General features: G+C 40.9%; 1 protein-coding gene across 1 annotated transcript in view; it reads right to left on the reverse strand.

Annotated features, from left to right (window-relative positions):
* The window catches only part of HAO2 (hydroxyacid oxidase 2), a 199,309-nt gene that overhangs the window by 133,459 nt on the left and 53,638 nt on the right, over window positions 1-12,212 (reverse strand). Inside the window, exon 3 of the mRNA XM_013988107.2 lies at window positions 4,969-5,065. The gene's annotated coding sequence lies outside the window, so the exon portion shown is untranslated. The remainder of the gene's footprint in view (window positions 1-4,968; window positions 5,066-12,212) is intronic.

Consider the following 12,212-nt stretch of genomic DNA (forward strand, 5'->3'; position numbering starts at 1 on the left):
GTTCGGCCCTAAAACGCAAAACAAAACCAAAAAAAATTATTTGTGAGGAAATATATTGATGCTGTGTGAACATCCTGTTATCCCCAAACCTTTCCCGCAGTGGTTAGCATCTGCTGATGATCCTTGCTTGAATTGATTATTACAGGAAGGGCTAAAATACAGTGGTTTTCTAATTCTATCACTCTTTCTGCATTTATTAGGTGGAATCTTTTTTTTTTTTTAGTTCTTTCTTTGTTAGTATGATTATGAACTCGTGGGATTTTTTTCAAAAAACTTCAATGGATTATATAGTCCATTACTGTCATTTTCTTTTTGATGTTCAAATTATTCCAAACTTGGCCAGTGGGAATCACTTCAAGCAAAATCCTGTGTCCTTTTGACATGACCTCATTAATCTTTAAGTATTTCCTTTCTTTCTGATACACCAAGATTCCCCAGGCTCACTTACATTTCCGTTGCACCAGAATCAGAAGCAGTTACTTCTTCAAAGAGCCCTAATTTCTTTAGTAGGAAATGATACTTAGAAATCAAGATCTGGGTATAAAGTGTGCTCATTGCTGCAGTAAGGTTATTGCTTTTAGGTCTTTTTAGTTGACATAGTTGGGGGAAATACATAATAGATATACATACACATGTATAAATATATAATTTATAAATTTATAAATACACACACACACACATACACGCACACTGAGTTTCCCTAATGCCCAGTTTCACAGAATGAGGTCTTATTTGGAGCTAGGGTTTTTAGAGAGACAATGAAGTTAAAATGAAGTCAGTAAGGAGGACTCTAATCCGAAATGACTGGTGTCCTCATGAAAGGGGAAATTTGGACACAGAGGCACATAGAGAGGGAACAGGATATGAAAATATGGGGAGAAGGTGGTAATTTACAGGTCAAGGAGAAAGACCTAAATCAGATCCTTCTCTCACAGTCCTCAGAAGGCACTAAGCCTGTGACACCTTGATTTTGGACACAGCTGCAAGATAATACATTTCTATTAAGCCACCCAGTTGGTGGTACTTTGTTTCGGCAGCATAAGGAAACAAATACACTTCCATAATAAATTACCACAAATTTAACAGCTTCAAGCAACACGTGTTTACCTTACACTTCTGTCAAAGGCTGCTATGAACCTCATCAGGGTAAAATCGAGGTACTGGATGGGCTCCGTTGCTTTCTGGAGCCTCTAGGGGATAATCCGTTTTCTTGCTCATCCAGGTGGTTGGCAGTATTTAGTTTCTTGTGGCTGTAGGACTAAGGTCCCCATTTCCTTACTGACTGTCAGCTGAGGGCTGTTTCCAGCTTCTGGAGGCCACCTGACCCCCTTGTGACCTCATGCATCACCTCCCTCTCTCCATCTTCAAGACCAGCCATGGCAGGTTGTGTGCTCCCCCTACTTGTCTCTCCCCTGCCTCTCCTTTCCCTACTTGCTCTTCTGCCTTCACTTTTCACTTTAAAGGACCCACGTAACTTCACTGAGCACAGAGAATTTGGAATAATCTCCCTAAATTAGGAATTAAGAACTAGCCTTAATTCTATCTGCAGTTTTTTTGTTTTTGTTTTTGTCTTCCATGTAAACATAGGTTCCAGGTGCAGACATCTTGGGAAGGGGGCATTCTTTTGCCTACCCCATGATGACATCAATACATTTAGTTATTTGTTTTGTCCAACAATATACACAGAATAGTATTAGTATACCAAGACCATAATTATTAACAACCAACTAAGAAAAATTAAAATTCTTTAAAGTTCTTTTTACCCCTAGAGTATTTCCCACTGAGAAACTGCACAGAGAGTGCTACGTTCACAATTTTACTTGAATCCTTTTCTCTGTGTTGTTAGGTTATCAATTTGACATAAAACTTGATTCACCTGTTTTTGTTTGTATTACATTTTAAAGTTTGTTTTATTTTTTCACATTTAATTTTATTTTGTGAATAAGTACATTTATATAACTTAGAAATCAAAACTATATGCAAAGATAGACCTAGAGACGTCTCATTTGCATCCCTAACACAACGCCTAAGTTCCATGGACTGGTGTGCTGGAAGCCTGCTTCTGTGATCACTGTCCCTGCTGTTATTTAAGTGAAATCTTTGACCAATTGATAGTAAATACACGTTAGTACAAATCCACCATTATTTTCGTCAACTATAACCATTTACTGCAGATCAATTACTAAGAACAAAAAAAGAACAGAGCAGTCCATGCCCCAAGGTGTGACAGTCCCCTTGGGGAAAAAGACCCAGAGTGCCACAGAGCAGAGCAGGTGAGAGGGGCTCAGTATCGGATGAATGGTTTCACTACATGGTGTAGGGTGTTGGGATGATCCCCCAATGACTAGGGTTCCCGAGAAAGGCTTCATGGGGGACACAAGACTTGATGCAGAGCATGATAAGAAAAGAAAATGGCATGAGCAAAGGCAAAGTGGTGTATTCCAGACTGGGGAACGACACGCTAACCAGTTTGGGGGAGTGGAAGAAGCACTTGAACTGGAACACGGCAAGAGGGACCCAAGCTCAAATGCTGCCATGTGACCATAGATAGGGAAGATGTCACTCACCTTTTACGTTTCTCGGTTCCTCAACTAAAAGTGGAAATAAGACGAAGTATTAAGCCATTCTCAGAATAATTTGATAGAAACAGAGTTTCTTTTTGGACATACTGGGGGTGAGCAGGCTGGGGTTGGAGAATCAGGTCGGAAGCAGATAATGAAGGACATTCCTTGTCAGGCTAAGAAGTTTGAATTCTATCTTACAGGAGCCAACGGGAGGATTTTTCTTTTAACATAAGTAATAAACGAATTTATTGTTTGTAAACAATATATACTGTGATTAATAATTTGATAGATATTTATTTCTGCAAATTACCTCTTTTTTAAGCTAAGCCATGTGAACTAATGATCTTTCCATGCTAGTAATTTTTCTCTTTAACCAGTGCATAGTATTTCACAGGGTAGATTAACAGAAGCTATTTAGCAATTTCTCTACTGAATACACAGATTGTTTTAAATTTTACAGCATTACAAATAAGGTAGTGATGTATATCATTGTTTAGCTGCTCTGTGCCTTTGTTCTCTTTTACGCTATTCTGTGTAAAAGAGGATTTTCATTATTTTTTACTATAATGTCTAGTTTTTTACTTCCTTAGGAAGAGTATTTCCTGCAGTGGCTCTAAAATCTAACCATTCATCAGGATTATCTGGAGGTCTTGTTAAAACACAGATCCTGGATGCCACTCCCACAGTTTCTGAGTTAGTAGGTCAAAAGTGGCACCTGAAAATTTGCTCAGGCACTGCTACTGCTATTGGTCCAGATAAGACTTTGAGAACCATCTTTCTTTGTGGTGGGTTCCTAAAAGTAGAATTGCCAGGTGAAAGCTCATGCAAATGTTTCACTTTGATGAATCCTGCACGTTCTCTCACAAAATCTCCGTTTACTTCCCCGCCTTCAGTGCTTGAGCACACCCCTTCCCTCACCCTTGACAACACTGGCTATTAGAACTCTGTTGTGTTTTTTTTGCCAGATGAATGATAAAAAAATGGAATCTTGGGAGATAAGATTGATGTTGTTTAAGGGCAAAAGCTTGCAATGAGTAATAAAAGTCATGGTGATCACGTGCAAGTATAATATAGACAACAATATTGTACTATAATTATCTAATGTGGTAAAGATATCTACAAAGGCAATAATACCACAGTATATAAACATATCAAACTAACAGGTTGTACACGTTAAACTTACACAATGTTATATGTCAAATATATGCAATTTAAAAAAGGAATAGAATCTCATTATTGTTCTCTTTTACGCTATCCTGTGTAAAAGAGGATTTTCATTATTTTTTACTATAATGTCTAGTTTTTTTATCTTATAAGAATAACATTTATTGCAAAAAAGTTAAGAGCACTGAATGAGGAAAAAAAAGCCATCCATGATTTCACCACATATAGATTACCTGTATTAACACTGGGCGTACTTTGTAACTTTTTTTTCATTTAATAGCATATTGTGAACATTTTTTTCCATAGCATGTCATTCACTGTATCGTATCAACGGAATGTTTCTGAATGAGAACTGACATTTACAAAATGATGTTTTGGAAAGATTGAGCTAGCAGCAAGATTTAGAATACAAAAGCCTAGAGGCAAGAAGTTAGGAAACTATTGAAATCATACAGGAGAGTGGTGACAGTGGGGTTAGATGGCAAGAAGTGAATACAGGAAACATTAGGAAGAAAGACAATAATTTTGTTAGCATCCATGGTGGAAGATGAAGAACAATTCAAAACTAAATCCAGGAATGCCCTGGTTTCGGGATCATAAACTTGGGTGATGCATTGAAAGGGACAGAAATCATTTTTCTATCTTTGATCCATTAATTTATCTCAGTGTAGAGGTTGAGGGGATGAAAGTTAACTTCATAGAGGGAGAACTTCACTTAGGAGAGTGGCAGTCTTGAAATCCCAGAGCCCAGGCTTCATGGCTCATTTTGATGCAGAAATTAATTATTTGAAAGACTCTTTGGTGAGGCGGAAAGACCACATGCCTGAGTACTAAAAAGAGGGCATCGTGCATCGCTGCTTTGTCACCTATTGTGACCTTAGGCAAGCCTCTTAACCTCCTTGAACCGTTTTTGTCTATAAAATAAGAGTGATAATATGAACTTTACAGAATTGTTGTGAGAATTAAACGAGATGATATATGTAAAAAGCTGGTCCACAGCCAGCAAATGTTTAGGAAGTGGCGGTTTCTTTTATCACTGAAGAATAGCAATAATATAAAGTACCAACACCCCTATAAAGCATCCTACAACTTGTCCCCTCCCTAGAGGAGTGCTCATGGATAAATTGGGCATGTCCATTTGACAATGAAATGAAACTTATCAATTAAATAAAGTTAATTCTGAAAGCATCCCTTTCGTGAGTAGCCTCTACAGAGGCATGCAGAGTGGGCTGTGGCTTACCTCCAAATTGAAGCTCCAGGAACGTGCTGTGGGGTGGCAGGAGACATTCCGTGGGTGCTGGATTCCTCCAGAGGTTGCCTAAGAACACTGCAGAGATCTACACAGCAGAAGCAATAAGAAGTTCCAATCAATACAGACAGACTTGGTTCTTACTCTTTCTTCTTTCCTTCACCCTCCACCAGTTCACAGGGAACACAGGCTCAATATTTAGCTCTAGTCTCAGGGTACAAGGGTTGACAGTAATAAGTCTGCAGGCAAATCAATCTCTCTCAGTTGTGGTCTTCCTTCCATAAAATGGAGATGTTACTTCCTAGAGTCAGTTTGAGATGCAAAGGAGATACTGCATTTGAAAATGCCTAGCATGGTATCCAAGAAGCATGGGCACTTACTGTTGAATTTCGTTTGGTAACCTCCCTAAGGCTGTCATTCTATAGACTAGCGATAAGTAAACCACACCAGAAAACGTAGTTGTTTCACTTGCCTGGCAACCATCTAGTGTATGAATAACAGACATCAGAATAGCCATCGTGCTCCCTGTCCCCCAACCCTCCCACAATCAATGACTCTCTGACACAGCAAGACACAAAATACCTGCCCTCCTAATTTAACTCTTGTCCCTTGACGTGGAAGAAAAGAAAACTTAGATTTAATCACCAACACCCTATTTGCCTCAGGTGACATGAAACACGTTTCTGCATTGCAGTCAAAAATGCTTCACTAGAGAATGAGGTGATCTGCCAGAGAAAGTGAACCAACATTTATCTGTCCAGTATCTGGTACTCTAGGTCAAGCCCTGTTGTATGCCCTTGCATAATCTTCTTTTCACAAGCCTATGGGTATTATTATCCTAATTTATCAGATGAGGAAACAAAGACTCAAAAAGGTTCAGGAGATGTACAGCACAATAGGTGGCAGCTATCTTCCCTTTTCCCACATTTCTTTTAAATTAGTTTCCCAACATATGTTCCTATCATCTTGGTTGCTTTACAGACCGACCATCCTCTAGCCCACATGAAAGCGCAGCAATAAAGACCATATTCCCATCTTTGGATCTGTTTGTTCAGTTTCATTCAATCCTAAACTAGGTACAAATTAAATACAGGGGATGCAGTGTTAAACTGTCTGCTACAGTACCATGCACTGTCAAGCCCACATTGATGAGACAGGGAACAGTAAAGGTGGAGAGTTTTATTTTTTAAGTTAAAGCCTGACTTGCTTACTCACCTGCTAAAAACGAATTTTCATACAGGATGAACCAGTTCCTGTTTTTGTTTTTGTTTTTAAGGAAGACCATTATGTCTTCAGGATGAGTAGGTGGAACTGCGCTGTTCCCTGCTGTCCCATCCCCCACTCCTTTTCTCTCCCTCACCCTGTGTGTGTCTACACAGGCTTCTTCCATCCAGAGATGCTCACAGCTGTTTCCCTTCCTCTCTCTTGCGCTCTCTAGGGCAGCTTTCATTCTCTACCTCAGCTTGCCTGGGACAACATGGAAACTCCCCTAGGGTATGATTGCTTCCACACTTTTCTAGGCTTGAAAGACTATCCGCTGAGAACTGCTTATTGATTCCGAGTGGGGACACTGCCCGACAAAGCAATTTGCAGTTGATAAGGAATGCTGGGGGATCCTTCTCTAGTCCTGCCCCTAGCTCTACAACCCATCTGTAGGCCAACACCCTCCAAACCAGAGCCTACTCTTTCTAGTGCCTCCTTTCCTAAGTATTTCTGGGGAAACTGTCTTTTCTGTTTCCCACTGATCTTTTTTTTCTCTCTTATTGAAGTATAGTTGATTTAAAATATTGTGTTAGTTTTAGATGTACAGCAAAATGATTCAGTTATATTTTTCAGATTATATTCCATTATAGGTTATTACAAGAGAATAAATATAATTCCTGTGCTATACAGTAAATCTTTGTTGCTTATCTATTTTATGCACAGTACTTTGTATCTGTGAATCCCATACTCCTTATTTTGTCTCTCTTTCCCTCCCTCTCCCCTTTGGCTACCACACCTTTGTTTTCTACATCTGTGGGTCTGTTTTTGTTTTGTAGATAGGTTCATTTGTGCCATATTTTAGATTCCACATGTAAGTGATATCATACAGTATTTCTCTTTCTCTGTCTGACTTTCTTCACTCAGTATAATATTCTCTTGGTTCATCCATGTTGCTGTAAATGGCGATATTTCACTCTTTTTTGTGGATAATATGCTATAGTGTGTGTATACACACACACACACATACATATATATGCCACATCTTCTTATGCCAATCATCTATCGATGGACACTTGGGTTGTTTCCATGTCTTGGCTGTTGTAAACAGCAGACACTGATCATTTGAACCACTTGATCATTCCAGTTTTAAATTATATCTCTATCTAATTTAGAGATTTTATTTTGAAACCCAAATATGGAAGAGTCAGTTGCCTCCTAGGTGTTTAAGTCCCAGAAGACATGGATTCCACCTGCTCAGGCAGCATCAACGGTTCCTACTTTCTTCTACCCACTAAGCAGCAGAACACTGGTGGCTGGACCAGGGCAGAGCAGCAGATGCTGTTGATTACGTTATTTGTGGTTAATGGGGACTCACTATATAGTGTCAACAGTGCTCAGACCTGAGTGAAGGAATGAGGAAAGTAGCAAGCGGAGCTGCAGTGCTGCTTTGCTCCGGACACTATGCTGGTCAGGTCAAATAAAGGGTGTTATTTTTCCTGCCCACAACCTCTCTGGAAGAGTCACTACTTTTTCTCTAGTCAACATGGAAGACTGTTCTTTGTTTTTCAGTGTGCGTCCTTTCTACTTTATGTAAAAAGCTTTATGTTACTATTAAAAGTGGAGCTAAACATCCTAGCCTTTAACAAAATTAATTTTTACAATACATTGAAATAAAGCATCACACAGATTTTACAGACATTATATAATTTGTTTACAGGTATTCAGACCATCTAAAATAGCCTGACACCCCCAAGCATATTATATCAATACCTCTGTTTCAATATCCTGCCACCTTTCTTGGGTGAGTGATTTCTGCTATTGATTCATTCTTCCAGAACAATGGCCCAAGGACCAAACTGGCAAGAATGACCTACAGACCAAAGAATTACAGTGACATCAATGAAGTGTAGTAGGTGGTGTTCAGGATGAAAACATCTGGAGAAGTGATAAAAGATAGGCAAGTTAGCCCATCATTCTGTAAGAATTTACCATGTGCTTAATTGATCAAGGCTGTTTGACTGCAGGACCAGCCAGTTGAAACAAAGAAAGAGATGGTTGGAAGGATATAAGGCTCTCAAGTGAATTGCAGCTGGAAACTGGAAAGGCGCTAGGGGTTAAGACAACCCTTCATGGGCACAGGTTCTGCAGTCTCTGCCCCTGTTCATGCAGCTCCATCCTTCTCCCATGACATCATGTTCTCCTGACGTGTGGGAACTGCTCCCCATCCTTAAGCCTGCATCTCAGTTTGGCGTGCCAGGCTGTGGGCTCAAGCCCTGACTCTGCTTATCCTTTATGCCTGGTTCCCACAGATGATTGTCTCAGGTGCTGAATGTCCCAATTACAAATTTCAGAAAGAGGAATGTGACCCGTTCAGCTTGAATCAGAAGTGGTCCAATTGGCTGTGGTCAAAGAGCCACGCATTACAAGCACGGGAGTCCCCTCATCTGGGGCAAGAGGTTGGGGGAGTTACCAGAGAAAAAAAGAGGTGGGTCTGTTTGGTTTTAAGCATCAACTATATGCTCTGTACAGCACAGTGAAGTGGAACAAGCATGGCAACATAGGTAAGACTCTCAAATCCACATTTGGCAACTTCCTAATTAACCTGGACAAGTGAAAAAACTCTCAACACCGATTTCTGAATCTGTAGAATGCGGACAACAACTACTCAAAGTTATAGTGAAGAGTAAATGAGACAATGTTTTTTAAGTGTTTGGCACAGGAAAGTACACAGAAAATGCTAGCTTCCCTTTGCCCTTGTATATGCTAGGCTGTATACCAAGTTTAGAAGCATCACAGCTAATCAGGGTTTTCAGAGCATGTGGAAAGCAAACCACTGGCATTTTACACTGCTGAAAAACCAAGAATTTCCCTACAACACAGAGAGGCTATTAAACAAATGGACACTTGCCCAGCATCTCTTTATTTTTTTTTTGGTACCAAATAACAACACAGGTAATTAACATTAGCACAGTGCTTGACAGTATAGAAACCATTTTTCTCTAACGTCTGCTTCTGTTCTCATGATGACTTTGTAAGGCTGAGAGACCTATTAGCCCCCTTTTACAGCTGAGGTTAAATAAGCGGGTCAAGGTCACAGGGCTTATAACCAACAGAATGGGATTCAAGCCTAGCCCTTTGACTCTAAAATCTGTTAGCTTTTCAAGGCACTCACCAGAATCGAATTAAGTTCAGTATTGACTATTTCAGGAACTGGCTGCACAATTTTTATGTGATTCCCCAGCCTCTTCCAACACTGTACTATGGCTGTTAAAAGCCACAGTTTTCACAGTTTGGTTCCAGACCCCCTTTCCAGCCCTGTAAAGCCCATTAACCAAACATGTCATGTTCTCTCTGTGCCTCTGTGGGTTTGCTCACCTTTTCCTGTCCTAAAAGTATCCTTCCCCCTCTTCTAGTCCAGTGATGTCCCATAAAACTTTCAAGGTCCAGCTCAACTGTTGCCCTCTCTAGAAAGCCTTCCTCTTAGCCTCACACCAGGCAGAATTACTCCTTCCCTACCTCTGGCTTCCTTAGAGTGTGTTCACACAGCTTCAAATCAGACTACAGACGGTGACAGGAACAGAAGCTTTTTCACCTTTGTATCTTCAGAATCTATCCCAGCACCTGGGACATTTATTGAGTAGATAAACATGCAATAAATGCTTACGGAGTTGCATGTATTCAAAGCTCCAAAAATTATCCAACAACAACAGAATTGGTTCTGGAAGAACGCCTTTTGGTCATTACAATATTTGCATATACTCTGCCTGCCCCAGAGCATTGAGAATGAGGTCAGAGTCCTTTTTACCACTGTATCCCTGACAGCACCTACCATGCCCTGCTCTTAAACATACAATAACACTTGAGAAATGGGAATTCTTTAAAGATTGATATAACTACGTGAAGAGAACTGTGAACTAGGGTGATTAAATGTCATGTTTTCTGGTCAAGGGCATATGTACTTTGAAGCCTGACCTTGTGGAGTGTACCACGGTAACCAACACCTGGTAGTGAAGCCAACTCCAACTGTGGAATGCAAGGTCCAGAGCAGGATAGGTGACAGCTCTGCAGCATACAACCCCCGACTCTGTCCGGAAAGAAGCAATGCTCTGATCAGGCACCAGTTTCAAATACCTCTCTGGGAGGGCTCAAGGTACCTAAGAACAAATGATAACAATAATAATTAAAAGCAAATCCATGAGTTCCCACTGTGGCTCAGCAGAAACGAATCTGACTAGCATCCATGAGGATGCAGGTTTGATCCCTGGCCTCGTTAAGGATCCCGTCGTTGCCATGAGCTGTGGTGTAGGTCACAGACACTGCTTGGATCTAGCATGGCTGTGGCTGTGGCTGTAGACTGGCAGGGGCAACTCTGATTTGACTCTTAGTCTGGGAACCTCCTTATATTGCAGGTGTAACTCTAAAATAAAAAAGACCAAAAAAAAAAAAAAAAAAAAAAAGCAAAACCAAACAAAGCCCCTGTGGGCAGGCCCTGCCATAGTATTACACTGTGGTCATCCTACTGGCACTTTATAAGAGGCAGGGAAAGCAGCAGTTAAAGCAGGAACTGTCTGTGCTCCAGCTACCTCACCTAAAAATGAGGAATAATTCTTGTAACTACTTCACCAGGTTGATATGAAAATTAAATGCGTCAGTATATTAAGAGAGCTTAACATGGTGCCTGCTACATGGAGTAAGAGTTTGTTCCCATTATCATTGCTCCTATCGCTATTGTTAATGACAGAACAATGTGGCAACTGGAGGGGGAAAATGCAAAAGTCTGCCAACCTCAACCAAATTTTAGGCCAAAGTCATTTTGCTTTACTGACCTAGATTTCATGATCAGACCTGAACACTGAATGGTTTCATTAGGTATTCTTGACTTTGCCCTTGAGTGGATCTGAAGCTTCAGAAGTGGCTGGAGAGCTTTCCAAATTTCCAGTGGGTCTTCTGGACCAGACAGAGTGAAAGACTACAAATCAAGCCATCCCTCCTTTCTTTTCCATCCATGCCTGCTCTAACCTCCCTCTGCTAAGGACCATCTCACCAGTGCCCATAAACACTCTGTGCCTCTCTGTTGTCACCCTCATTCTTCCCCTGCCAATGATATCCCACTTGTCTTTGAGTCCTTTAGCCCTTTCCCTGTGATCATGAACCTCATTTATCACTCATCTGTCTGCATCTGCACAGCACTCATCATCTGGCTTATACCTGTCCCTGTAATTTTCTGCATGTTAATCGTATTTCTCAGAGAGCAAAGAACTCTGCAAAGGCAGGCCAAGCACCTGGTACACCAGGTTAAACTGTGATCTGTTTTCCTGCTGCCTTTATGTAAGAAGGTGCATGATTTTACTCCGATATTTCGCCATCTCTTCAGAAAATAATTTTAGTGCCTGTGATGGGTTGAAAGAATCTAGTCATGTATTACAAAAGACCTTAAAAGACAATGTAAAGTAACTCCTACCAGCTACTGTCCAGTGTTTATGTTAAATAATTGTTTCCTAGATGTTCATTTTAAACCCTTTTCTGTTTTCACCAAGGGTATCGCTCCTTTGACACATGTATTAAAAAGGAAGAGTTCTTCCTTTCCTTCCCAGTAGCGGCAGTGCCCAGCATCACCCAGTTTGGAAGCCAGTCTGACAAAGACCAGTGCTTTTCCAGGGGTTCAAACCCTTACCCGGTAGGCCCAGACCCTGTCTTATTCTATCCATTTGCACCACATCTCAATGCTGAGCCTGACAAGACATAGGTATTCCTGTCTCCCATCAGAAGGCCCAATTCCTCTGACTGAGCTTCTCCCATCTGCTCCTGAATATGTCCCTAATGGGCTGGCACTCCGCCTACAGCCCCAGCTCACTTAGCCAGCCTGATTTTGTCCATTTCCCTCCTATGGCGGGGGAGGGGGGATGGGGCACTACCAATCAAAAGGCTTCAATTTTCAGTGGTCTTATGGGACAAGCTTAAGTTTGCTGAAGATTAAGGCCAAGATCAAGGTTAACTCCCGCAGGGAAACGCTTACAATGGAACAGTGACCA

Source organism: Sus scrofa, chromosome 4, assembly GCF_000003025.6.
Source record: "Sus scrofa isolate TJ Tabasco breed Duroc chromosome 4, Sscrofa11.1, whole genome shotgun sequence".
NCBI lineage: Eukaryota > Metazoa > Chordata > Mammalia > Artiodactyla > Suidae > Sus > Sus scrofa.